This window comes from Dipodomys merriami, unplaced genomic scaffold, assembly GCF_024711535.1.
Source record: "Dipodomys merriami isolate MVZ:Mamm:240054 unplaced genomic scaffold, mDipMer1.0.p SCAF_4, whole genome shotgun sequence".
NCBI lineage: Eukaryota > Metazoa > Chordata > Mammalia > Rodentia > Heteromyidae > Dipodomys > Dipodomys merriami.
Window position 1 is genome coordinate 64,797,992 of NW_027205603.1, and position 27,244 is coordinate 64,825,235.

Here is a 27,244-nt window from a genome sequence, read left to right on the forward strand (position 1 = left end):
CCACTGGGACTTTTCTTTCTATCAATAAAATAAGTCCTATGTTAATCAAGTGAAAAGGCAGACTTTTAATTTTTATTGTTAAAATAAGCATCTTTATCTTTTTATTATTTCTCCTAGTACTTTCCTGGTTTTAAGTCTTTCAGCATTACAGATTAAATACTAAACAGATTTTTCTTTCTTCACCAACGAATTCAGAGGTTTCTTTGCTTATTTCTTTCTTTGAGACAAGGTCTTATTATATAACTCAAAATGGCCCCAGACTCCCAATCCTCCCACCTCAGCTGGGATTACAAACATGTTCCTCCATGCCCAGCATCAACTACTTTTAGATGTTTCTAGCCCTTTAAGCTTACTTTACCAAGACAAATAAAGTTTACTGAGAGGTTTGGGTTCATCATTGTTACTGGTCAGTTCCTAAAGTTGAGTAAATATGTAAAACATTTTTCAATAATAATTGCTTGATCAGCCATGGTTAGCAGATGCTATTGTCTTCTGCTGCCATTCTGTCAAAACGGTGACACTTTTTCTGGAGAAAGGGATGATCTGATTGTATTAATGGCAAGAGTATCTGTAGATTTCTGTGAATCTTTTCCTGTTTTGAGGGTTTTTTTAAATGAACTTGCTTATTTGTTTACTTATGATTTTGCCTGTTTCCCATTGCCTCCCTTTTTCTCTTCTTTCATGGTTTTTTTCCCTTTCCATACTTTCTTCCATCTCCCTCCTTTTCCTTTCTGGGTCAAGGTGTGATTAAACCAAATGAAAATGAAGTGTGAGGAATGATTTGCACCTGCAAAGTTCACTAGAAGAATTTACAGTTTGTTAATCCAAAAGAATATCTTTTTTCAACATGGGGGGACTTAAGTCAGAGTCTTGTGCTCTATCACTTGAGACATACTCAGTCCTTTTTTTTCTTAACTTGTGTTTCAAGTTGGGTCTCTTCCTTTTTCCCAGGAGGCTTCGGACTGCAAGCCATCTCTAGCTCCCCACTGTGTGCTATAGTTCTATACCACCATGCCCACCTCCCCAAAGAATTTCTGACTTAAAACTATATTTGGCAATGGGACAAAAAAGGGGAAAGGGTGAGGGGCCTGGCAGGGTAATTCTGTGAGAAGAATCTTCTCTTATTTGCTTGTTCTGGGGTTGGCAAAGTTTTCTTCTTAAAAGGCTAAATAGGAATTATGTATGCTTTTTGTTCTGTAGATCTTTACTGTAAATACACAGCACTGTCATTGTCATAAGAAAGCAGATGTAGATGATATGTAAATGAATGTGTTCCAATAAAACCTCATTTAAGGGCTGGAGGCATTGCTTCATCCTAGCAATCATGAGGTTCTGAGCTCAAAATCCTGTACTGTACAAATATTAATACTAATGATAATAAGAAATTTAACCCTCTACATAACACTGAATTTTGATTTTTATATAATTGTGTAATTTCCATCTGTTATAAAATAGTATTTTTAAACTTTCAATTATGTAAAAATGTAAAAAAATTCATATTTTGTGAGCCATAAAAATGGGATCAGGAAGTTTCATGTAGCTTATAGGTCATTGTGGATCTCTGATCTCACTTATTATCAACCAACTAAATGACCACCAAATAAAGAAGCAACAGACATACCAGACAGCAGGGCTGAAGGAGTTCAGGGTAGGTGTCCTGTGGAGATTCTTGTCAGCCAGGTAGATGAGGCCTAGTAGAGGGATTCCCTCTACCTAAAGGGAATCCCAGCATGAAGTGACAGCTTTGCACAGTGCTTTGGGCTTGCTAAAATGGGAAGAGGTCACTGACACAGCAGCAGCAGCAGCAGCAGCACAGATGCCTCCTTACATTCAAAACACTACCCTGGATGAAGTACTCACTGGGTGCCAGGCGCCCCACCTGCAATATCCGACTTACTAATTTTATGTAGAAATGACTTCTAGAAGACACACCAAACTATTGGGTGCTGTGTTTGTCATACAGCTGACAGGACCAGGATTCAACCCGGGCCTGGCTGATTCCCAACCTCCTTCTTTTCCTACTCCATCCTGCCTCTTCTAAGAGATCTCAGAAAATCAGGGCCATTTCTGTCTCCATAGCCTCATTCTGCTGCAGTCAACCCAAATAAGGTTTCCCAGGCCAAATAGGAGTCAGCTTTGGAAAACTGGCCAGAACCTGTAAAGATCAGCAACCCTCTGAGTAGCTGACTGCTCTCTTCTGCCAAATTTAAAGGAGAAGGCAAAGGTATACTGGGAAGGAATACTTGGGCTTGACTCCTGGTGCCAAGTGTTTACTATATGTATGATGCTGGGTGACTCACAGAGCTCCCTGAGCCTATTCTATCATCTGAAACTGAGGAATAGGTGGACCTGCCCAGTAGGGTCCTGGGCATTAAATGAGATGTGGGTGTAAGCCAGTGGCTTGCTGTTTGTCCTTATGTAGAGACTCACTCAGCACTGATCGCCTGCAGCAGTCAGCGATCACTCCATTGCTCATTGATTCGATTAGTTTCCTGAGTGGCAGCTGTGGGCTGGGCGCTATGGAAACACCAGGGTAAACAGAGGAGTCAGACATAGTTCCTGTCTCCAGGGAGCTGAGGGTCTGGTAGAGATTGAGGCATCTACACAAGCAAACTTTACTGAATGCCACAGGAATCAGCTGGGGCACGGCGGGGAGCATGTGAGAAGGCACAAAACGGGCTCCAGGTTAGACCATGTAAGTTGGTGGATTCCATGCCAGTCCCGGGCTGCTTACTGATCGATACAAACCTTATCTTTGGGAAAAGACAAGAACAAAACAAAGGAAGACAAAACTTTTGCTACAAGCATTTTTTATAGATGCAGATTTTAAAAGAGCAAAACAGGAAACCAAATGACAGACAAAGACGAGCACTTCTTCCCTCTTAAGTCCCTTGTGCTCGCTGCAGGCAGTGTTAGATGTTTCCTGCCAGGATGTTGAGCCTAACTGAGAGTCATTTATTCCTCACGAGTTTCTTTTAGAAGAAGCTGATCTCATTTTTCTCCCCCATATTCTTTGTGGCCTTGGGAAACACCTCCCACAAAATCAAAATATCTGAAAGCAATTCAGGAAGAAATCGTTCCTTTGGGGTCTAAATGTTCCACATGTGACACTGGCCTCTTGCCTTCCAGTTTGCTCAGGGTTGTTTGAAAAAGCAGGTTTCCGTGCCAGGGTGATGAGGCAAGTTGCCCAGGTTTGAACTAGGCTCCAGTATTTCCCTTGTAGTTACTGGGAAAAATAAATGACATGGTGCATGTAAAGTGATTGTCATGGTACCTAGCCTGGAAAGTGAGAACACTGAACTGTTAGTTCTCACTTGGGAATGGGTGGGTGGGCATCCTGGATGGCTCCTTGTCCCTCCCGTGTGGTTCTGCCATTGATGGGGAAAGGCCCTGAAGAATTAATCAGGAATGGTTTCCACCTTATGTTGTGTGTGTGAGAAGAGGCTTTTTTTTTGGTAAAGGAACTCAAAATCAAAAAGAAGAGAGTCACTTTTGAAGCATAACAAGGCCCAAATGTTAGCCTAGTGCTCAAGGCTGATCATAATGACAATATTTCCTGAAAAGGTCCCCATGGGGAAGAATTGTGGCAAGGATGTGGCTCATAATGATAGACTTTCCAAGGTGTCATTATTATCTTCTAGAGGAGAGTAAAGACATCCCTGTCCTGAGTCAGAGATAGGGAATCAACTTGAGGTAGTATTTGGGCTGGGGAAAGAAGGGGAGAGGAAAGCGAAGCAAATACAACCTTCTACAGATTTGTATTTTCATAGTGTTTTTCCTATCTGCTCTGCCTTGGTTTTCTTAGGACAACTGATATTCCAGTAATCTCATTCCTGATGGTGGACCTTTTTTAAAATTTACCAGCTAATTATGAAAGACAATTGGAAAATTGCATTTAAGTAATTTAAATAGGAGTGGTTCATATGCTCTCAACCCAGGTTTCATTTTTTTCAAAGCAATAAAGTGGACTCCTCTCTCTTTCTCTGAACTCTCCAGCAGTATATAAGAAAAAAAATCCAATTAAGGCATCATGAGCACAAAATTGTCAGAGTATGGAAAAGGTATGAGAGAAATACATTTTCCTCTGATGAGCATTCATCTGAGCATCTTTTGCCTGCTCAATAATACTAGGACCATGTGTGTAACCCTCATCCTTGATAAACATGGCCATTCCCAGAAAATGTTACACACATGTAGACAAACAATTGGGGAAATACCAAGTATATAAAAAAGAAAAAGGGAATCTCAGCTCTGGTGATTCATGCATGTAATCTTAGCTAGTTAAGAGGCTCCGATCAAGAGTACTACAGTTCTAACTCAGGTAGAACGTTTGCAAGATCCTAACTCAACAGTGAAATCTGGGTATGATAGCATGTGCCTCTTGTTCCAGTAATGAGGGAAGCATAAAATAGGAGGACAATCATCCAGATCAGCCCTGTGCAACAGTGAGGTCCTATCTCAAAAAAAGAGGGAAGGAAGGAAAGAAGGGATACAGAGAGAGAGAGAGAGAGAGAGAGAGAGAGAGAGAGAGAGAGAGAGAGAGAGAGAGAGAGAGAGAGAGGGAGAGAGAAAGAGAGAGAGAGAGAGAGAGAAGTAGAGGGAGAAATTGTAAGCCCCTTCTCTTGAGGGTTGGCACCTTGGTCTTACTGTGATTTGATGCAGGTTGAATGCCTGCTGTGAAGTGGTCTTTAGAACTGCAAAAGCAGAAGAGTAAGAGGACAGGGAGATCAGGGATGCTGACTGGAGGTTCATTCTGTAATTGACATCTGGAATGTCTAAAAGCTCATATGTTAGTCTTGGTTCTTTGTTTGGCACTATTGGGAGGTAGTAGAACTTTTCCAAGACCTTGAAGGGGCTTGTGGGACTCCAGTCTCTCTTTCTTCCTCTTTTCACTTCCTGGCCACCAAGGGGTGAGCATCTTATTCCTCCACACAATCTTCCCCTATTGTGATGTGCTGTCACGCTCTCAGTTGACAACACTCAACTGACAGAAATGTTAAGACTGTGAGTCAAAACAAACCTTTCCTCTTCATAAGTTGATCTAGCTCGGGTATTTGGTACAATACCAGTAAGCTGACTAACACAGTTCAAAAACAAGAGTGGGGCAGGGGATGAGGGGAATTTATGTGAGAAGAAACCAGGGGAGGATCACCATTTGAATCCCAAGCCTGTGTGAAGTGTAGCCTTGCCTGAATGCAGGCATGATTCACAGACCTAGAGAGTGGATCCTTTATTCCTCAGTGACAGAAAAAAATTAGGTGAAGGAGGCTTGGTTGGTCTGGATTGAAAAATGAAAATAAAAAGTAATTCTGCTTTGTACAATGACTTCCAGATAATTAAAAAACTTAATGCAAAAAAGTGTAATTCTGATGGGAGTTACAAAGTCTGCAATAGTTCATGGGAGGCTTTTAAAGTAATGAGACTATATTCTAGGATGTGCATCCACTGTGTGGAATTGGACAATATATCATCAAAGAGGGCTACCAGAGTGAGGACACAGAGAAAGCTGTGTTTGGAAACAGTGGGATCTTTAGAACAGAAATCCTCCCATTTAGCATTACTGATGGGAAGTCTCTCAACTCCAGAGCCTTCTGCAGAAGCAGCTGATCTGGGCACCATTCCCAACTCCCTATTCCCTAAGGATGTTTTGTGAGCTGGAAATCTGACCATGAACAGATGTTAATCAGCCTTAATTCCAATTTGGAAAGTGATAGGATAAATTCCTACTAAAAAAAAAAAAAAACAACAACAAAAAAACCAAAGGCAAGAACAAACCTTGACTTGCTATGGAAACTTTCCTTATCTTGGAGTGCTGACCTCAGAGCATCATACTTGTTGGCCTGCTAGCAAGGAAAAAAAAATCCATGCAAATATCTAAAAGCTCTATGCTGTATTCACACCCTTTAAGAATAAGGGGAGAAGCACACAAATGGAAGGAGGAAGGGTAAGCAAATGCAGCCATTATATTCAATGTACATTATGTAAAAAAGGTAACTTGACAGTAGGGAAGGGAGGGGGTTAATTGGGATGGGGGGGGGAATGAAGGAAGAGGTGACTTGATCAAGAAGCATTGTACTCATAACCTGATATGGAATTATAAACCCTTTGTACAACTACTTAATAATTAAAAAATCAGACCCTGGAGCTTTATAGAATCTCACCAACATTTTATTATATGGAGACTAAAGGAAGACTGGATTACTTAATTTTTCCCTGGTTATTGGGGTTCTGAGAGCTCTGGGAAGAGCTGGAGTAATCTTTGATGAACGAGGCTTAAGCAATAGAACAAAGAAATGAGCAGCATCTGACCAAATAGTAGCCCTGAAAATGGAAAAGAAAAACTAATGTTTGGAAAAGAAAACGTGATTTTATCCATTCATTACTTCAAGAAGTATTTGAGAAGGGATGGGTGGGATTGGGAGGAATGGGGGAGAATGATGAAGGGGGGATGTTATGAGAATGATTGTGCTCATAAGCTGACATGTTGGATTGAAATCCCTTTGTACAAGTGCTTAAAGATACTTTTTAAAAATATAATATTTTAATTTTTTTTCAGGTAAGGGGTAGGTTTATTCATCATTCTGGCTGGCACCAGGCCATGTTGGCCCTCCAAGCACCTGGGAAAGGCCTGGGAAAGAGAGCTTGGAAAGAGAGGGAGAAGGGAAAAAGAGTTGGGAAAGAGAGCATCTGGGCCTGGGCTAGGCCTTATCTAGGGTATGGGCAGAGAAAGGTGTGGCCAAAGGTGTCACATCAAATTCAGATGTGACCTCAGCAGATGCAGATGTGACCTCTTCCAGGTGTCCCAGTTGCCTAGGTAGCGCAGGTACTGGGTGGAGACTTTACTGCAAGGGGGTGCAGTCTGCTAGCCATCCAGGAGCGGACCTTACATTCCAGCCTTTTAATAATCATGAAATAGAGCTCAGATTCTCTCTGGCTACTTCCTGCTGACAAGGGGCGTCAACGTTAAGGGTAAAAGGCTGGAATTTGGTCCCCTCCCAGAGAAGACAGTGAGCAGCAGCTGTGCCTTGGTGGCGCGAGTCCTTAGATGAAGTCTGGAGAAGTCTCATGAGGCATTGAGGGGCTGAAAAATACTAGAGAGCAAATAAATAGCAAGAGGAAGGACTTGGGGCTGAAAAATGTTGGTAGAAATGTCCCTAGCTACTTCTGACATCTGGTGATTAGTAGAGAAGTCAGGTAACAAAGGCAAGACTATAAATTCCTGTGGACACTAGATGGGCAGGCTTCTTACTTCTATTGACCTCCCAGCTCTGGTTAATATTGAAAGGGCAGGCACAAAGTTGCTGATATGACATCATCTCCTCTTACTTCTTTCCATAGTCCCTTGTTCCCCAGACTGGCTGAGTCTAGGTACCCATTGCTGGGATGGCTTTTCCCAGTTAGTATTCATGGAAGTTTGAACTCAAGGCCTGGGCACTGTTCCTGAGCACTTCTGCTCAAGGCTAGTGCTCTACCACACTGAGTTGCAGTACCACTTCCAGTGTTTGGCTGGTTAGAGATAAGAGTCTTGAGCCATGCTTCCAGCCTGGCTCTTTGCAGGTTAGTTGGGAGATGTAGACTTAGGGATTTTTCGGCCTGGGCTGGCTTTGAACTGCAAACTTTGCCAAAAAAAAAAACCCTTTGTTATTTCCAATTAAAGCAACAAGGAGATCAAATAGAATAAGTAGAGTTTGCCTGGTCCTTATCAAAAATTGCCAACAAATATTCTCAAATGAAAAAACTCATTAGATGCCCAATATTTTAGAGTCACGTAGTCAGTACCAAAATACACAACAAAAAGCAAAAAAGGAAAAACTCAAAACCTAAAATTTTTGACAATGTTTAGACATCTTTGCTAACAAAGCACATCACATGGTTGGGCCTCATTTACCAGGGCCTGTGAAAAGAGCAACTTGTTAGCAAGGCACCTTAGAATAAATGGAGGGAGTAGTAAGCTTGGTGGAAGGTAAAGGGCCAGATGGGGCCAAACCCTTAACCCACCATGTGGCCAAGATGGCAAACTCAAGATGGCGAATTTCTGAAAGAATGCAAAGAAACCCTGAACAAATAGATGAAGCCTACATTGGCTAGCCTTTGAGAGGGAACCTAAAGGGGGGTCCCTGAGACCCAGCCTGCACCGCATTCTTCAGGGCACAAGCCAAAATGTTGTAGAAAAGAGAAAGGGAGAGATAGGGAAAGTTGGACATGAATGGCAGAGAGAGAGAGAGCAAAGAGAGCCTGAAAGTAAATAGACTTCTGACCTTTTACCATTGCAGTGGCAAAAACTGTCTACATCTGAGAATGGCATAAAATTAGGCTCTCTGGCTTTCCAGGGAGCACAGGAGGCATTTCAAAGGGGTTTCACCGCTCGGGCATGATTCGCAGCACCACATTAAATGAGTAGGAGAGTCAGTCTGGTGAGTGAAGTAGAGCTGACCAGGCAGAAGTGGTGTCCTGACTTCCCCCAGAGCCCTCTAGAGAGAAATGGCCAAGCCCCCAAAGCCAAGCATCCTCGGCTTCAGAGGTGACCAGCTTTTCAGCTAAAGGCCCGAGGAGCTCTCTGGTGTGGGCTACGTCTGGACAGAGACTGAGCAACAGAGAGCCGTAGAGAATAGTTTCATTCACCAGAGTAGAGAAGTGGTGTGGACGTGGATATGAAGGCCAGCAATGGTATCAATGCGCTGTGTCCGCAGCAGACAGACCGATTCGTAAAAGGCTGTCAGAACTGTGGATATTCCTCAGAGCAAAAAAGGGAAAAACAAACAAAAAAAGAAAAAAGAGGGAAAAAAACGGAGAGGAATCCCACCTATCCTGACTTTAAGCCTTTCCTGGGTTCAAACAGCACCATTTATGTTAGGTTTTTAAAAAGAGGTAGATCGAGTAAGAACAGCACCACGCACATGGTATTCAGGTAAGGGGTAGGTTTATTCATCGTTTTGGCTGGCACCAGGCCATGTTGGCCCTCCATGTGCCTGGGAAAGGCCTGGGAAAGAGAGCTGAGAAAGAGAGGGAGCTGGGAAAAAGCTGGGAAAGAGAAGAGAGCTGGGAAAGAGAAGAGAGAGCTGGGAAAAAGAGTTGTGAAAGAGAGAGAGCTGGGAAAGTTAAAGATACTTTTTAAAATAAAATAAAATAAAATAGGAAGTGGCACTGTGGCACAAAGTGGTAGAGCACTAGCCTTGAGTGTAAAAGCTCAGGGACAGTGCCTAGGCCCTGAGTTCAAGCCCCACAACTGACCAAAAACAAAGAAAAACAAAATTAAATTAAATTAAATTAAATAATGGAGTATTAAAAGTAATTCAGTGAGTGTGATATTGAGCTAATAATTACTGGTTATGAGCTGAGGGGAGGAATTTGGAGAGAGGAAAGGAAATTAACAGTAAGTTCCAAACATAATTCCTGATATTAAAGATCAAACATTTAGTAAGAGACAACAAATATACAAGATAGTATCTCTGCTTGACCTCAACAACTGCCAAGGGCTTTGTTTCAATAATTTCAGGATATGGGAGACATTGAGCAGTAAGATCTCAAATGAGCTGATCATTAATGAGTTTCGTTGGTATTGCTCTGATGTTCATTCAGTTCCACAAATCATTAAGTGTGTGTCTTAAGTAAGACTTGAATAGGGCAGTAGAGATTATATTTATGAATAAGCAGAGTTTCTGTTTTGCACACAACTTGCTATGTGTAAGGCAGGAATAAAATTATAAAAATAATACAGTGGTACCATAAAATAGAATCTCAAGTGAGAGGCACACAGCATTATTGATAGTTTTTCCTATCAAAGGAAAGGAGAGAAATCCACATAATATTGAGATGAGTCTTGAAAGATATGGAGAAGTTTCACAGGCAAGGTGAGGATTGGCATTTCAAGAGAAGAGCATCCATCCATGCTATGATGCAGAGGGAACAGTGCAACAGATATCTGGAGCTAAATTTCTAAGATAGTTGCAACTGTTTTTACAAATCCAATGGCTAATGTGGCAAAATACATAAACCTAGAAAGAAAAACCTTTCTATATCTCAATTAACTCCAATAATAAAAGGAACTTATCAATGTTACATTCCTCCTCTCCCCTTTTGTGCTGATACTGGGGCTGGTGATCTTGCCTAGCTGTTGTGCTCAAAACTGGCACTCTACCACTTAAGCTATACTATCCTTTGCCTAGATAACTGGAAATAAGAGTCTCTTAGTTTTGTCAGTTCAAGCTAGATTCTAAATATAACCTTCAGAGCTCAGCCTCCTAGCCTCCTAGCTAGCCTTACAGGCATGAGCCACTGGTGCCTGGAGTAAATTAAGTTTTCTTGACCATTCAATTTATTAATTTAGAATGAAACCACAAGGTGACCATGTTAGATTCTCTGAAACATTTCACACTTTTTTTTTTTTTTTTTTTGGTTGGTCATGGGGCTTGAACTCCGGGCCTGGGTGCTGTCCCTGCACTCTTCAGCTCAAGGCGAGTGCTCTACCACTTGAGCCACAGCGCCACTTCTGGTTTTCTAGTGGTTTATTGGAGATAAGAGTCTCAGGGACTTTCCTGCCCAGTCTGTCTTTGAACCGTGATCCTCAGATCGCAGCCTCCAGAGTAGCTAGGATTACGGGTGTGAGCCACCGGCGCCCGGCTCAAACTTTTTAAGTCAAACTGATCAGAACGTCTAACAAACTTACTTCTTTTTTTTTTAAATTTAATTTTATTTTATTTGTGAACATACTGTACAGAGGAGTTACAATTTTGCGTACATTTCTTACCAAGCATTGCAGCCTCCTCCTGTGTTTACCCTTCACATACATTCCCAGCCTCCCCCCTCCCCCCCAATCCCAATCCTTCTCCTTCCCCCCCTTCTCCCCCCCCCCCCCCCACCGACGTTGTAAAGCTTGTTTTGGACATGACAACTTGTACTTCTCATTGTTGCAACAGGTCCACCTGTATCCTTAAACAACTGGTTTTTCCCCATCTCCTCCTCAAGTTATACTGACATCAAATATAGTGAAAGCAAGGGTTATACTGTGGGGTAGGGACATACAAAGCAACAAAGAGCTAATCTTATAAATGCGTTAGAAACACATGCATGAAAGAAAAAAACCTTAAAATACACATCTAAGGGTTCATTTTCCTGACTAAGACATAACATAACAAGTCATAATCCAATGAGTTAGACTGCTTTCAGTATCTGTTTTCTTTACCTTTTCCATGGAAAGTCACTTTTACCTGTCACGGGAAGCAGGAAGTCATTTCAGACTAGCTTGAGTTAGTTGGAACTGCTACACTGATTATCAGTTAGATATGAAATACTGGGAGTTTTTCCAGGATGGCTTTATCTGAGCTTCTGCCTGTTGTGTCACCACAAGTATCTGTCCTCAGAGTAACTTTAAACTTTCACCCTTATCCTATTTTTTTAAATCATAGTATCTTTCACTTTTAAACACATGCTTTAAGTGAATAAAACTCTGTAGCGTTTACCTTGGTTGTATAGCCTATCTTTTTGTTAATTGAATTTTCCATTCTTCTTTAGATTGTAAAACAGATTTTCTTATACTTTATTATCTCTTTCATTGTTGAAGAGATTGGCTAGGTCTTCATCAAAACTTTCCTCCACTTCTTGGGCACAGAGCTAGACTTAATCCAGCTTCCCTTGCAGTTACTGTGGGACATGTGACTGAGTGTGAGCCAATGAAATATAGGAAACACTAACAAACGCTCTACCCTCCATGGCCCTCCCTCTTCTATTAGGCTTAGTGCAGAGAAATAGAGTTATCTTGAAAGCTACAGATTCAAGATGACAGAGACCTGATTTTCAAGGAGCTATAGGCTGATCAGGAATTCCCATTTTAGACTTGATTACTCTGAGTAGAAAATAAAATTCAGTTGTTATATGAAAGCAAGCATATATTTTTATTATTAATAAGTTGTTTTTATTGTGAAAATACCATACAGAGGGGTTACAATTACATGAGCAAGGTTCTTCTTTTTATTTTAAAGAATTTTTTTATTGTGAAAATACTGTTCAGAGGGGTTACAATTACAGGGGCAAGATAATGAGTACATTTCTTATCAAGCATTGTAGCCTCCTCCTTTGTTTCCCTTACCATCCCTGCCCTCCTATCTCCACCCCCAGTATATTTTTTATATTATTGGTTTATCCTAATTAAACTTAAACTCTATTTCTTGTCATTTTAGTGAGCACCTTTTAAACTAGTAATAACAATGAAAAATATGAAAGTGGACATGATGTTAGTTAACACTAATGTCAATGCTAGAAACACTGAGAGATGGCAAGAATGTATTATTGTTCCTTTACACTTTTAGGCATCAAGTGAGAACCTGACCAACTTATTCTTTTCTGAAGTAAAAAACAAATGTTATGAGACTTGTGTGCCTTTTTAGATAACTTCTTTTGTTGTTTAAACAAAAATCAGTGGCCTATTGGCCATATCCATGAGATAAAAATAAGCTTATTACCCAGATATAAATATTCAAGTTCGATGGGCAGCCAGGAATATTTCCTCAACATCCTCATAAACAGGAAACTACAAGATATGATGGACCCTATCTTTGACAGACCAAAGCAATGTCCATTGCTCAACCACAACTAAAGAGACTGAAAGCATATTGTAAGGAATTGATTTTTAAAAACAACAATATTAAAAGCATATATTTCTTTTTCTCTCTAGTATATTAAGGTGAGTTAGTGTACTAAAGATTGACAAAAAGTCTCCCATGTTTTCTGTGGTAGTTATTTCATACTCTGGTCTTGACAGTTGAGTTTGCTAAAGGTTATGGTTTTCTTTTTAAGTATTGTCTTCATGCACAATCTGGTCTGTCATCCAATGGCTTTGTACTTTGAGACACAGTCACAGTTTCCCTTTCCTTCTCCCACATCAACGGGTCCTACCATGTGTGGGTGGCAGTTGCCCAAGGAAACACTTCTATCTACATAGAGTGATATAGATTAGATTTTGAAAATGAAAAGTACAAATGTATTTCTTTGAAAATGAATTTAGTATTTTCCCCAAATGTAAAACAATTAAGTTTCCATGATACGATCATGGAGATTAAAAAAAAAAAAAAGCAGGCTTCAGACAGTACTGACATACACAGGAGAGGGAAAAGAGAGAAATGGTAGATTAAAATCAATAGATTGAGTCAGTCACCCAAGTCTCATACCTGTAATCCTAGGTACTCAGGCAGCTGGTATCTGAGGATTATAGTTCGAAGTCAGCCCAGACAGGAAAGTCTATAAAATTCTAATCTCCACTTAACCAGAAAAAGAAGCCAAAGGGTAGAGTGCAAGCCTTGAGCAAAAAAGGATTAGGGATAACACCCAGATTCTGAGTTCAAGACCCAGGACTGGTACACACACACACACACACACACACACACACACACACACACACACACACACACACACACACACACACACACACATAGTAGATACATCTTACTAAATTAGAGGATGCATGAGTAATAAAAAATTTTCCATAATTGGTTGCATTAGTTGAGATACAGAAACCAAACTAAAGGCAACTTCAATGAATAAAGGTTTATATCTCTAAAACAACATGAAAGCTAGAAACAGGCAGTCAATGGAGTTTATTCATCAGCTCAATGATACAATGTTAATATGAACATCTTTGAAGTTCTTTTGGACTTTCTTTATTGTAACAATAAATGGTATTGTAACAATGATGGTTACAAGAAGTCTGCTTGTAGCTCCAGGCACCATACCATCTTCAAAGACGAGAAAAGGAGGTCACAATGTCAACTTTTCCTTCTTTCATCAGAAAAGCAAAAACTTTCTATGTATAACTGTCATATGATCTTTTTTAACTTCCAGGGAAGCTGAAAATGTGAGCATCTATGGACTGGAGTCAGGTAAAAGCATAAAGAATAGGAAGGGCATGGCTGGTGTCAATGTACCAATGTTGACTGTCCAATGGCAGTGGGTAGATACCACCAGGGTGGCTTGCTGGCAGCATTTACACTTCATTAATCTCTTTTTTTAATGTATATTTTTTATTGTAAAGATACTGTGCAGAGGGGTTACAGTTACATGCGTAAAGTAATGAGTACATTTCCTATCAAGCATTGTTACTCCCTCCTCTGTTTTTCCCCTACCATCCCTTCCCTCCTCACCTCCTCAACTCCTCCCCCCACCAAGTAGTAAAGTTTTTTTTTCAACATAGTATCTTGTACTTCTCATTGTTACAATGAGTGACGTCTATCCTTGTTTCAGCATTTTGTTATTTCCCTTCCCCTCCCCAAATTAGAAACATGTATATACACGATGCAGGGCACCAGAATCAAATACAGTGAAAACAAGGGTTATACCACAGGAGAACACACAAGAGAAACAAAAAAAAATCACGTAGTACATTATAACTACATTAAAAACAACAGCAACAAAAATAAAACCTCTGTGTTCCGATCTTGGGATTCATTTCGCTTGGCATCATCTTATATGGTCATATGTACATAGCTTTTCACTTTTTCTGCTTGTCCTAGACATATATAGTTATTGCAGATAAGGGAAACCATGGGGCCTATATTTCCTTGGGCCTGGCTTACTTAATTAAATATAATTTTTTTCCAAGACTTTCGTTAATCTCTTCTTAATGGATTCTTAAAGCCAAATATTTCCACATAGGACTATTGGGTAACTGTTATCTTCTTTTTTGGGGGTGTAAATGTTATCTTAACATCAAACCAGGTATAATGGCAAGAGTATGCAAGGGTAAAGTTTGGTTGATATAATTGCTCATGATCTAGAACTTACTTGGATAAATTATCTACTGCTGTCTTAATTTTATCTTTTTTTCTCTTGTTATAAGTGGAAAGATGGAGAATGTTTAAGAAATCAAGAAGATTCCAGAAATGGTGGTAAATACATATAATCCTAGGTCTCAGGAGGCTGAGAAGTAAGGATTGTGAGTTCAAGGTCAGCCTGGGATACAGGCTTGTCTCAAAAAATCAAGCAAATAAAATCAAGGTGAAACATGAGTTCCTTCTTCACTCTTAGATTGTGCTGTGCTGTCCTGTGTGTGTGTGTGTGTGTGTGTGTGTGTGTGTGTGTGTGTGTGTGTGTGTGTGTGTGTATGTGTGTGTGTGTGTGTTCTTGTTCTCTTTCCCCCTTTATCCAAACATTCAGCAAATAGTGCATATATTCCATTCAGAAGTATAATGTCACAAATCCTGAACATGGAGAGTTTTAGTCTGAGAATACAGATCTGCATCTGATCTGAGCTGGATCCACCCAACTGTTATACAATTGATTGATAGAAAAAGTTACCTTTTGGAGGCCTTTGTGAATGCGGAAGAATATTTCTGAAGCAGAGGAAAAAAACAAAGGAAAGGGTGTTCAAATCCATTGTGTTATTATTTTTCTTATTCACGTTATTTTCTAAAGCTCTCAAACCTCAAAAATCCTCAAAGATTCCCACTGGCTACAGAACAAAGCCCAGAGTCCCTGGATTGCCATTCAAGACCATCACAAATAAGGCTCCACTAGGCCATGGGGTCTTTGTGGGATTTTGAGTTTTGGCTGCTGCTTAAGGCATGGCTACAGGACTGGGTTTTGTCTCCCACTAAACCATGTAGCAGAATTCCTTCATCTCAGCTACAAACTGTGGTTGGAAGGGTTCCAAGTCTTCTTTCTGTTTTCCCTGCACATACTGGAGCTTCCTGCCTCTGGGACTTATACGTGGAGCATTCTCCTCATTCTCCACCAAACATCTCATTCCCCACAGCTGGCCACAGGCTCCCCATGAAGCCTTACTCCCATCAGTCAGAGCTCTCCTCACATGGTACTTGTCTCACTGGGACATAGTCATATTCTGGTTTGTGTTACAGACTGGATGTTTGCATGTATTTCTATCTGGCCAGATGATAAAGTCAGTGGCTTAGAATGTAATTCCCATCTCTTATCCTCATGAGGCTAGTAGAACATTAGCTCAGAGAAAGTGAGTTCCTAAAGCAAGGGCCAGTTTTAAAGTAGGGAAGTCTGGAGTTCTTAGCTTGTGACATGGGGTGGCTGGTTTGTGGCACAGATGCTGACCAAGTTTGTGAAGTCATCACAGAAAACAGTTTGAGGATGAGAGTCATTTGGCAAGAAGTAAGTTTATAGAAGTTGTACTCAGCAAAGCAGGAAGCCAAGCATATCCCATTTGGCTGGAGAAATGCCATCTTTTGTGTCTGGCATATTTACAAGATTAAGTTTGTCTAGGGGTCTGTGGGTCCTTATCTTTGAGCAAGCTTCTTCCTTTTGACCACCTGGAGGATTACTCACTTGTTGTGACAAACCTTCTTGCATTGCAGTTTATGTCCTTAGAACTGGTAATTTTGAGATTCTCAGAGGCCAGGGAGTGTCTTTAGCTTACGTAGTTGATATATGCTTGAAAATCTGCCAGGTGTTTCCTTTTAGGACGTATTTGTTTAGGGCAGAGGCTCACTTTCTTATTAGGCTATGTTTATCTAAGGCAGAAAGATCATCTTTAGGAGAAACTTATTTAGGGCAGGAAGGCTACTTTATCTCTAGTCTTTTTTTTTTTTTTTAGATTTAAAGAAAAGGGAAAAACATGAGCTGAGTGTGTTAGTGCATCTTTAAAGCCTAGTGTGGGAAAGTGGGGGAGGGTGAGCACAACCACGTATGCATAAGTGTTTCAGTGAGGAACTACTATAGAGAAGAGCTGAGGCAATGGAATGGTGACACCGTTCAGCAATGACGGTAAGGAGAACCTCCAAGTGTTAGCATGGACAAGGTCCCTGGAATAAGGGCGTAATCACTATGATCATGGGCATTGCAGGTGAAAGAAGTATCATGTTCTCTTAATTTTCAAAACCAAATGAAATCTGACTCTTCCTCCACTGATCAGGGTTGGCAGATGTGATGAACTGATTGCAGTTTGGAGATTTTCAACTACTGATCCTTCTTGGTAGCTATTAACAATCTTTGACGGTGAAAGCAAATGACAGCCACAATCACACTTTCTCCTTACAATGAATGGATTTCATGCCCTGGCACTGATGACCAAGCAGGTACAAAAACAGGCATAGATTTCATTTTTCAGGCTTGCTGAAAATCTGATTTCTGACTTTAAGACATTTGAAAGTAGCTAGCCTGGAAGTTTCCCCTGAGGTGGACCTGGTGATCTTTTATGAGTCAGATAACCTGCTTGGTGTCTCCAATGATGTGACCAAAGCAGGGAAAAGTCCTGTGGTGGGTGCAATGTTGGAGGGTACATGCAAAGGCACAACGCAGCAAGCCTCTATATATTTCTAGGTGGTCCACAGTTTGCTCACCAATCATTTCTCCAAAGAGCAACCCTTTTCCACATCCATTCTGCCAATTAACAAAGCCTGTGATGTTCTGAGACAAAGGAAATATGAGTTTTTATTAGAGTGTTTTAAAGGGTAAAAAACTCCCTTGTAGTGTCAATCCTAGTTCAGATACTTCAAATGTCAGTTAACTGGCCCTAGAATTAAGGATAAAACTTATCTCCATTGTCTGGACTGAACTGTTCTAGAACAACTTAGAGCCAAGATGACAGCAGGCTACATGGGTTATCCAATCTTGATTATACCACACAGTCAAGATTACAGGAGGCTGGTACTAGAAGTGACAGTTCTTCCTTCTCTGCTAAGATATCGTGAGAATCAGAAAGTTGGTGCTATCCAGGAAACCTGAGAAAAGATCTCTGGTCTTGAATCAACCTTGGTCAGAATCAGGATGCTCATTGGCAGAGCTACTTTGCTCCTGTGAAGGCCAGGACTCATGACATCCATAATTTCTGCATCGAACTTGACTGCAGAGACTTTCACTGATTCTCCCCATCCCCAGATATCCTGCAGCCACACCATGTGGGAGGGGATGGACCCCACCTCTGCAGAGCCCAGTTTGGGGGAGTCTATGTGCTTTGGGGAACACCAGACTTTCTCTTTCTTTTTCTCATAGCTTCTGAATTTGGTTCCCTCAGGGCATCCAAATTCTGTGTCTCAACCAGGAATGGCAAACGCGAGGCATGGTCAGGCACATGGTCAGAGGCAAGGCTTTAAACATGCTGAATGAAATGACAGTGTATTAAAAACTGGGAAGCTTCACAAACAAAATCTGAGTTTTTGATTCTCTTCCTCCCCCACCTTTCAAAATCAAAATGTCTGGCTACGAGGCCACATGCCCCAAAGAACAGTGCTGGCTGAAATGGACTAGTGGCTTCTCCTGTGAGGTGGTTCTTCACCATAATCTTAACCGACCCTTACTGCTCCTTAAACTGAGGGTGACCATTCACTGCTTCTATTAATCACACTTGTTTTCTTTCTTATCTCACAATAAATAGGAAAATGGCATATATCTCATATCTATATCAATTGCGTTTTTTTCACATCTCATCAACCTGATCTGCCTTTGCCATTTAGATCTTTAGCCTAGATGTTTGAAAATAAACAACAACAACAACAAAACCAAAACCAAACTATTTCTTAGCTAAGAGCGGGTGGCTCATACCTGTAATCCTAGCTACTCAAGAGGCTGAGATCTGAGCATCACAGTTGAAAGCCAGCCTAGGCAGGAATGTCAGTGAGACTCATCTCCAAAAAACTACTCAGCAAAAGCTGGAAGTGGCTCTGTGACTCAAGTGGTAGAGTGCTAACATTGAGCAAAAGAAGCTCTGGGACAGTAAGCACTCAGGCTGAGGCCAAGCCCCAGGACTGGCAAACAACAGCAGCAACAAAGCCTATTTCTTGGAGCAAGAAGGCCCAAGAACTCATTGCTGTTAAAGGATGATTTTGACGGCTGGAGCATGTTAGGAAACATGGGAGGCATTTTTGATTGTGGTGGGACTGTAATCTAGTGGGGAAATACCAGGAATGATGTTAAATATCTGTAACAAATGTGCTGGCTGTAATAGCAATGAATTATCTAGCCCAGAATATCAGTAGTGTCAAGCTTGGAAGGTGGGCTGGGAGTGAGGGAGGGGAAGGAGGAGACAATTCTTATCATAGGCAGAAACAAGACTCAGAATTTTCTTAGCTTATCATTTCATACGTAGATAAATTCTCTGGTCCAGGACTTCTTCATAGTACAATTCTCATTTAAGCGCATACATTCTGACAGGAAATGTTATAACAACACCATTATTGAGTGGTATGGAACACTTCAGTCTTGAAAAAAAAAGCATTACCCAGACCAACCATTGCCATCCCTGAAACATCATACTTGACTCCAAACCATTCCAAATAATCAAATTGCTTCCAAAAACAATGACCTACAGTGATTTCCCATTCCTATGGAGATTCAAAGTAATATGACACATATTGTAATGAAATATTCAAGTTTAATGGGATTTCCAGTATAACAAGCTAACATAAAATCTCGGGAACTTAAGTTCACCAATTGATTAGATCAAAAGAGCATTTATATAACAAAAAACTATACAATTATTTTATTCAATTTTTCAGAAATACTTAGGATTGAACTCAGGACCTCACACCGGTTGGTAAGTGCTCTATACCCCAGCCTGTTTTGCTTTAGTTTGTTTTCAGATAGGGTTTCACACTTTTGCTCAGGCTGTTCTAAGATTCTTATCCTCTTATCTCTACCTCCCAAATATCTCTGTTTATGAGCATCTACCCAAAACAAAAACAAAAACAAAACCCACAAATATATTGAATACTACCAATTGATTATTTAATACAAATTCTATCAAATTCCTAGTTGCCTTTTTGAAGATAATGTCAGTCTGGTCCTAAAATTCATATGCTAATTCAAAGGGACCTGAAGGGCCAAAACAATTTTGAAAAGAAAAGATGGAAGTGTTCCATTTTTTCCAATTCCAAATTGTACTACAAAGGTGCAATGTAATAGCAATGTTCTGCTGGCATTAGAATAGGCACATAGATAAATATAATAGAACTGAGAGTCCTAGAAATAAACTCCTTTTTAAAATTCTGGTTCTGGGGGTTGAGCTCAGGGTCTTGTGCTGTCTAGGCAGATACTCTATCACTTGGCCAAACTCCTCCCTCTACCACCACTTTTTGGCTTTATTTTTAGATAGGGCCTTGTACTTTTGCCAGAGGCTAGCCTCAGACACAAGCCTCCTAAATAGCTGGGATTGCAAATTCAAACTACCATGTCAGGATGTGGTGAGAGAGGATCTCACTAGTGTTTTGCTTGGGCTGGTCTTGAACCAGAACCCTGTGAATCTCCCTTTTGAGTAGCTGGGATTATAGGAATATATCAGAATTCCTCAGCCCCTAGAAACAACTCTTAACATTTATAGTTAATTGTTTTTATTTCTGAGACAAGATCTCACCCATGCTGCTCTTGAACTCATATGAAGTCCAGGACGCCCTCAAGCTCAAGATCTTCCTACTTCATCCACCTGAGCGCTGAAAGTATATTCATGCACTACCCTGCCTGGCTTGTCAAATGTTTTTTGACTAGGTTTCTTAGACAGTCAAGGGAGGTGGAGGACACTGGTGCTTTCAGCCAAGGTTTTACTCTGGGACAAGTATATAATCACATGCAATGGAGTGCCTTTACTTTATGCCATGTATGGATGTGTGATCTAAACTATAGAACTCTGAAAAACCATAAAGGCATCATCCTTCTTGACCATGTATTGCAATGAATTCTTAGATATATCATTTAAACACAAGTACCAGGGCTTGACTTCTTTTGAACTCAGATTTTAAATCATGATGCTATCTCAACACTACTGCTTGTTGTGTTTTTTTCTAATCAGTGTTTTTGTTCTTGTTTGTTCTTTACTCGCCTTCTTGCATGACCAGGAAGCAGAACAGGACAGCCTGAAGGAAAATCTGCTTCCTGCCTTGAATGCTATTGGTAAGGAAAGTCCTGCTCCCAGCTTCCGGAGAGCTTTGAGGCTGGGAAGGCAAGCCTGGGAGAGAACATGACTACTTGGTGATGGAACCAGCAGATCACTGCCAGCTCAGGAAAGACACTGCACTGGGCTTTGTGTCTGTGCTGAGAGGCATCTGTGCATTTGCTGGCCCTTCCTGTCCAGTCAAAGAGTGTAGGAAGGAAGAAAGAAATGTTTTCCTTTCTCCAGCTATACTCAGATAGGGCTTTCTGCTAAGGGACTCTGGAGTGACTCAGTTTCAGATGTATAAAACATTTGTCTAATATTGCTGATTAATTTTGGATGAGGTAGTTAAATCTTTTTAGAGCGAGGAATAATTTTCTCAGCAATAATATTGATTAGAACTGCAATGTTCTAAACTACATTACAGAAGTTTATAAAATAGCAGCCCAAGTAGGCTGGGGGCAACCATGATGTTTAATACAGTTTGGGGGCAAACATACATAGATGTGATACTTTCTAGATGGGCTACTTACCTGTATACATCTGATCAATTTTTCTTAACTTTCTGAGGCTCAATGTTTCTTTTTGGCAGTTCTGGGACTTGAACTCAGGGCCTAGGTGCTGTCCCTGAGCTCTTTTTGCTCAAATCTAGTGCTCTACACTCTACCACTTTGAACCACAGTACCACTTCCAATTTTCTGGTAGGTAATTGGAGATAAGAGTCTCACAGACTTTCCTGCCTAGGCTGGATTTGAACTGTGATCCTCAGCTCTCAGCCTCCTGAGCAGCCAGGATTACAGGCGTGAGCCACCAGCACCTGACTTCAATGTCTCTATCTATAGAATAGGAAGGATATTACTTGCGTTTTCAGTTTGTTCTGAGATGAACTCAAGCATAATATGAAACATAATATGGAGTCTGAGTCAGCAAGGCAGGAAGTGCTATGATCCCAATGGTGCAGATGAGATATGGGAAGCAGTAGAACACTTAAGGAAGCTTGGTTTCAGCTCTTAGGAATTGACAGGACTCGATTCCATGACAACTAGCCCAAGACCTTGTACTGTCGTGCATGCTCTTCTAAAACATGTTCCTTTCTAACCTTCACCTCTGCCCAAGTGACTACAAAAAATGCAAGATTTCTTCTTCTGGTCCATGCACATCTGCTTGGTCAGATGGCCAACATCTAGATAATATGTGCTCCTGTTCTCTATTTGTTTGGGGCTCCCGACTCTTGAATCTTTACCTTCCCCTTCCCTTCCTCCATCACTATGTCAGACAGGCATCTTACAAACATAGTCCTTAGTCAAAAAAGAAACAAAACTGTATGAATGAATCAATTTAGACCCATCAGTACTAGAAAATATCATAATCAGGGAGATGGAGGTGGGAGGAGGCCATCTTGGGCAAAATTATTTAGACCTAGTCCCCAAAGAAGATAAAACTAAAGGACTGGGGCACAAGGGCATGACTTAAGTGGTTCATGGTAGGCAAGTGCTCTATGACTTAAGCCACATTCTTGGTTCAATCCTATGTACCACCAAAAAGAAAACGAGGAGGAGGAAGTAAAGGAAGAGGAGCAGGCATAGGAGGAGAAGGACTGGAGGGAAGGAGATGAAAATTAGAGTAATAAAAGATCTCCCTTTGGAGAATCACAAAGATGAAATATCCAAGCACCTCTTCATACATATACAAAATAATAAACATACTGAAATGAACTCCAAAGATATGGTAATAAAGAGTTTTTCTTAATTTTTTTCTTTTTCTGATGACTTTATGTTCTCTACCTTATATATGGTGTATTCATGTGCACATCTTTGGGAGAGTGGGAGAAGGGCACAGAAAGAGAGAAAAAGGGTGAAAAAGTGCAACAATGGAGCACACTGGACATTGATGAAGGTGATTTATGCAGCTTGTGGGTAGAGATGGGAAGGAGGGAATGAGAGAGAATGAGGGAATAGATGACACTTTGCAAAAGGAAATACACATATTATCTGATGTATGTAAATGTAACCCCTCCATATATCACCTCTAAAACAAAAATAAAGCAAATTAGAAAAAAAGGCCTCCCTTTTCTTTGGCTTGCAAAAGATTTAGAGAATGTCTGCCCACATCGTCTTCTGATACCCTGTCATATTTTTGTTTTGTCTGTTCCTGTGTCTGCCTCTTTATCATTGTTTTTGTTTAGGGGATTTGATACTTGTGTCTATGATTTCTGAAATGCTGAGGAAAACTTGCGCACTTATTCCAAGGTTACACTCTATTAGGATCCAGTGGGGATAAAACAGATAAGGGTTTAGGAACCAAAGACAACCTCTTCATGTATGCATACCTCCATAATTGAATAGTAGAAAACAATAACAAGCACATAGATTTCATAACAACTGGCTAATAGCCAAGCATTGTGGATGTCTTATAGAAAAGATAATAACTCTAATGGAAAAAATTCTGATGAATACCCAGTTTTTAAACCTAATAAACATAGTCCTTAGTCACAAAAAATATGAAAATATGAAATATTTTTATTTTTGTGGTATTTGGGTTGAATTCAGGGTTTTACCTTTGCTTGACAAGTATTCTATCTCCTGTGATATCACCCCAGCCCTTTTCCCTATTTATATTCATATGGTAAAAAAATTATGTTTTTATCTTTCCCTATTTACATGAAGGAGGACATTATGAAAACACATTTTTTTCCAAATTTATTTTACAAAAATAAACTTTGAAATATCCAGATGGAAATTCAATTCTTGTTTTTTGAAGTCTTTTCACTTTCCAGAGTCTTGGTTTCCTGGCTGTGCCTCTGAGATTGTCTGCCCCAACTCACTGTGAGCTGCTCTTTATCATTAGGGTGGGCCTGGATGTCCTAAAGTGCCCAAATCCATCTCTTCTGAAATGCCCTAATGGATATTCCTGGGAAAGAATCCACTTCTTTAAAACATTTTAAGTGTTTTTGGATCCAGCAGAACTCTTAATGATAACATCCCAGATTGGTTTCCACTCTTGGTCAATAAGCTGAGATGAGGCCTCGAAAGTAGGAGAGAAATAATGTGAGTATTAAAATCTCAGGATTTTTGTTGTTGTTTGTGTTTTGGTGCTAATACTGGGGCTTGAACTCAGGGACTCATACTCTCTGTTAGCTTTTTTACTCAAGGCTAGTGCTCTACCACTTGAGCCACATCTCCATTTCTGGTTTTTCACTGGTTAATTAGAGAAAAGAGTCTCTGGGCTGGGAAGGTGGCTCAGTGGTAGAGCGCTTGCCTTTCATGCATGAGGCCCTGGGTTCGATTCCTCAGCACCACATAAGCAGGAAAAAAAAAGCCGGAAGTGGTGCTGTGGCTCAAGTGGTAGAGCACTAGCCTTGAGCTGAAGAGCTGAGGAACAGTGCCCAGGCCCAGAGTTCAGGCTCCACAACTGGACCTCCCCCCCCCCCCCCCAAAAAAAAAGAGTCTCTTAGATTTGTCTGGCTGGCCTGGCCTCTGTCCTCAGATCTCAGCCTCCTAACTGGCTAGGATTACAGGTGCAAGCTACGGGAACCTGGCTGGATCTCACTTTTTAAAAGTGCTTTATGTGTCACCAGTCTCATGACAAAAATAAGTTTCCAGATTTGTTTTTCTAGAAATGGGAAAAAATAACATATTTTTACTTTTGAACATGTTTGTGGATTTTCCAAAGAATTTCTTTCCAGTTAACTATCAAGTACACTTTAGTCACTAAAGGATTCTGTCCTCAAACATAAAATTGAGCTACACCTGGTCTACCTTAAATTTGAGTTACAAATTTGTTTCTTCATTTCTAGTATTGGGACTTATGGTCAATCTTTTTTATCCTTAGAATTGGGGCTAACAATCATCCTCTCTGCATCAGATTGTAAATCTTGCTATAGGGATAGATGAGGTATTATAGAGAATCAGGGAGGAAAACTAGGACCCAGTCAAAACTGAGCTGTTGCTATCAGTGATCACCATTGTGAGACAATGAGATAAAAGTCACTCACATCCCAGAGGAAACATGGAATCTCTGCTCCATGCAGGAAAGTCACAATGGTCTAAGCCAGGCCTTGGGAATAAAATATATTGGCTTAAGTACTTCAAGTCCACATAGTGTACTCTCAGTGCCTTTTAGAGGATTTCCAGGATCTTGACACAGCTCTGTCTCATTGAGACAACTGTGTAAGCAAGTATTGGGCAAATAGCCTTTAGTGGTGATTAGATAAAGTTCAGTCTGTGGTAGCTTTGTTTACATCAGCATCTGCAGTGTCTGTCTCAGGAAGCTTGCTTCCTACACACCTCACAGGATGCCATGTGGATCTCCTGAGACACCAATAACACAACCACTAAGAGGGGGTAGATGTCCAGATGAGATGAAGGTGATGAACGAAATGGTACACTTGGCCTTAGTAATGCCCCTGGCAATGTGTGCTTTGCCCCTGCTCTTGCCTCGTTTGCAACAGAGGCAGAAGTCAGGTACCTTCCATTCCTGAGCAGCAGTGCTCAAAACCGTGCCCTCATTGATCTCAGCCTCTTCCTCTTCAGGCTGTGCCCAGAAGAAGCAGATAAGAGTTTGGAGCCATCCACTCCCTCCTCCATCCATCCTGCAGGAGTGGCTCCCTATTCAAGTGAAATTCTCCTTTCTAGGGATTACAATGTACTCCAGGGTCTGCGGGGCGTGGTGTCAGCATGCAGCAGCAGGAAGGAGGTCCCTGTGGTCATTTCATTGGCCCTCAGGAGTGCTCACGGAGGCTAAGGTCTTGACCTTATTTCAAATCATTCTGTCAGTGTCCCTGTTAAGAAGGTAGGCCTAACTAAAGCTTGATAAGCTTTCAAAAGTTTTTTTTTTTGTTTTTGTTGTTGTTGTTGCTTACAGCAAGTAAGTGGTACAACTTGCTTCGGGGTCTGAGCCAATTGCTTCTAGAAGTCAAGGTTCATAACTCAACAGCTAGAAGAACCCAGGAATGCCCTGTGAAGGCTGCCCAGGGTTCCCTCTGCTGTGTTTTTCCCCTTATCTTTCTGAGATATTGTTGGCTAATCTTAGCTTGGATCTATCAAAGGATTCTGCAAGTTATGCCTTGATTATTTGTTCATATTTTGTCTCCAAACCATTTTATTGATCTCTGAACAGCCAGAATCTGTGCACAATGATAGATATTTAGACAGCTTATTTAAATAAACTTTTCCATTGAGTTAAAAGGAACAAAATCATGCAGGTCCTTTCCTGTCTCCATGGGTGTAGTGAGAGTGTCATTTAAGATCCAGCCTAGACAACAGGAAGAGAAACCTGCGAGGCCCAGAATTTCAGAGTCATGTTCTTGGTGTTCCCCTCCCTACCCTGTAAATATATGCCCAGTATGATAACTTTCAGCATTGACTCAGTGGAAGAAAAAAAATGTATGAAAGTATTAAGAACAATCATCTACAATGATTAGCATATTTTAGAACCAATTTAACATAAGCATTTATAAAGATAACATTTTTAAGAATTGCTACTGGCTTAGGCTCCCACCATTTTCAACTGGTTCTATTAACTAATGTGAACATTTGAGAAATTGAAAAATTTGACAATGTTTTCAAGCTATCTTCATAACTCTCATAAAGCAGGAAGTTGATAGAATATTCTGCATAACAGGAAGATGGCAGCTAAGAATGTCTAGAAAATTCAGTAAACAGTCTAGGTGTTGGGAGCTTGACCTCTCCAAAGAATAAACTGTTGATTAAACCATATCAAACTACACATACACACGCGCACAGGCACACATACACACATACACACACTGTTTTTTTTCTAGGAGAGCAATGTTTGTTTATTGCAGAAATTCTGGAAAGTTCAAAATCAGGAAGAAAAAAAATCATCCAGACTTTGACCCTCCCGAGAAAGACACTAGTTAGCAATCTTGAGGCATTTCCTTTCAGTGTTCACATGTATATCATATATCATAACAAAATATGGATCAGACTGTCAATGTGGCCTTCCAGCCAGATGACACAATATTTCAAAGAGGCCCTTTTGGGTGACTGGAAGCATTTCTAGTTGACATAGACTAGACCTAGACTAGCTGGGAAACTCCAACCTCAGGAATTTGGGCAAAGACATGGGAAAGCTTAAGTGTTCAAAGACTTTAACCCAATCTAAATAAGAGCTTTCCTGTGTAACTAGCTGCCTACCAATGACTTCGTACTACCACCAGAAAGGACAAGAGCTGATGCGATCAAGCTCAGAGGACAAGATGATCATGACAAACATCTTAGTAAATACAGATCCATTGGAAAATCAGCTCCCTTCCTGCTAGAAGCTCCAATGAAGGATATAAATGCCCTTTTGAGAGACAAATATCGTCTTTCAACACCAAGGGCTATGTGGAGGAAAAAAATTAAATGTTCTGTGGTTTGGAATTTGTGTCTATAAAATGCACATTGTTGACCATGGTTTCTTCCC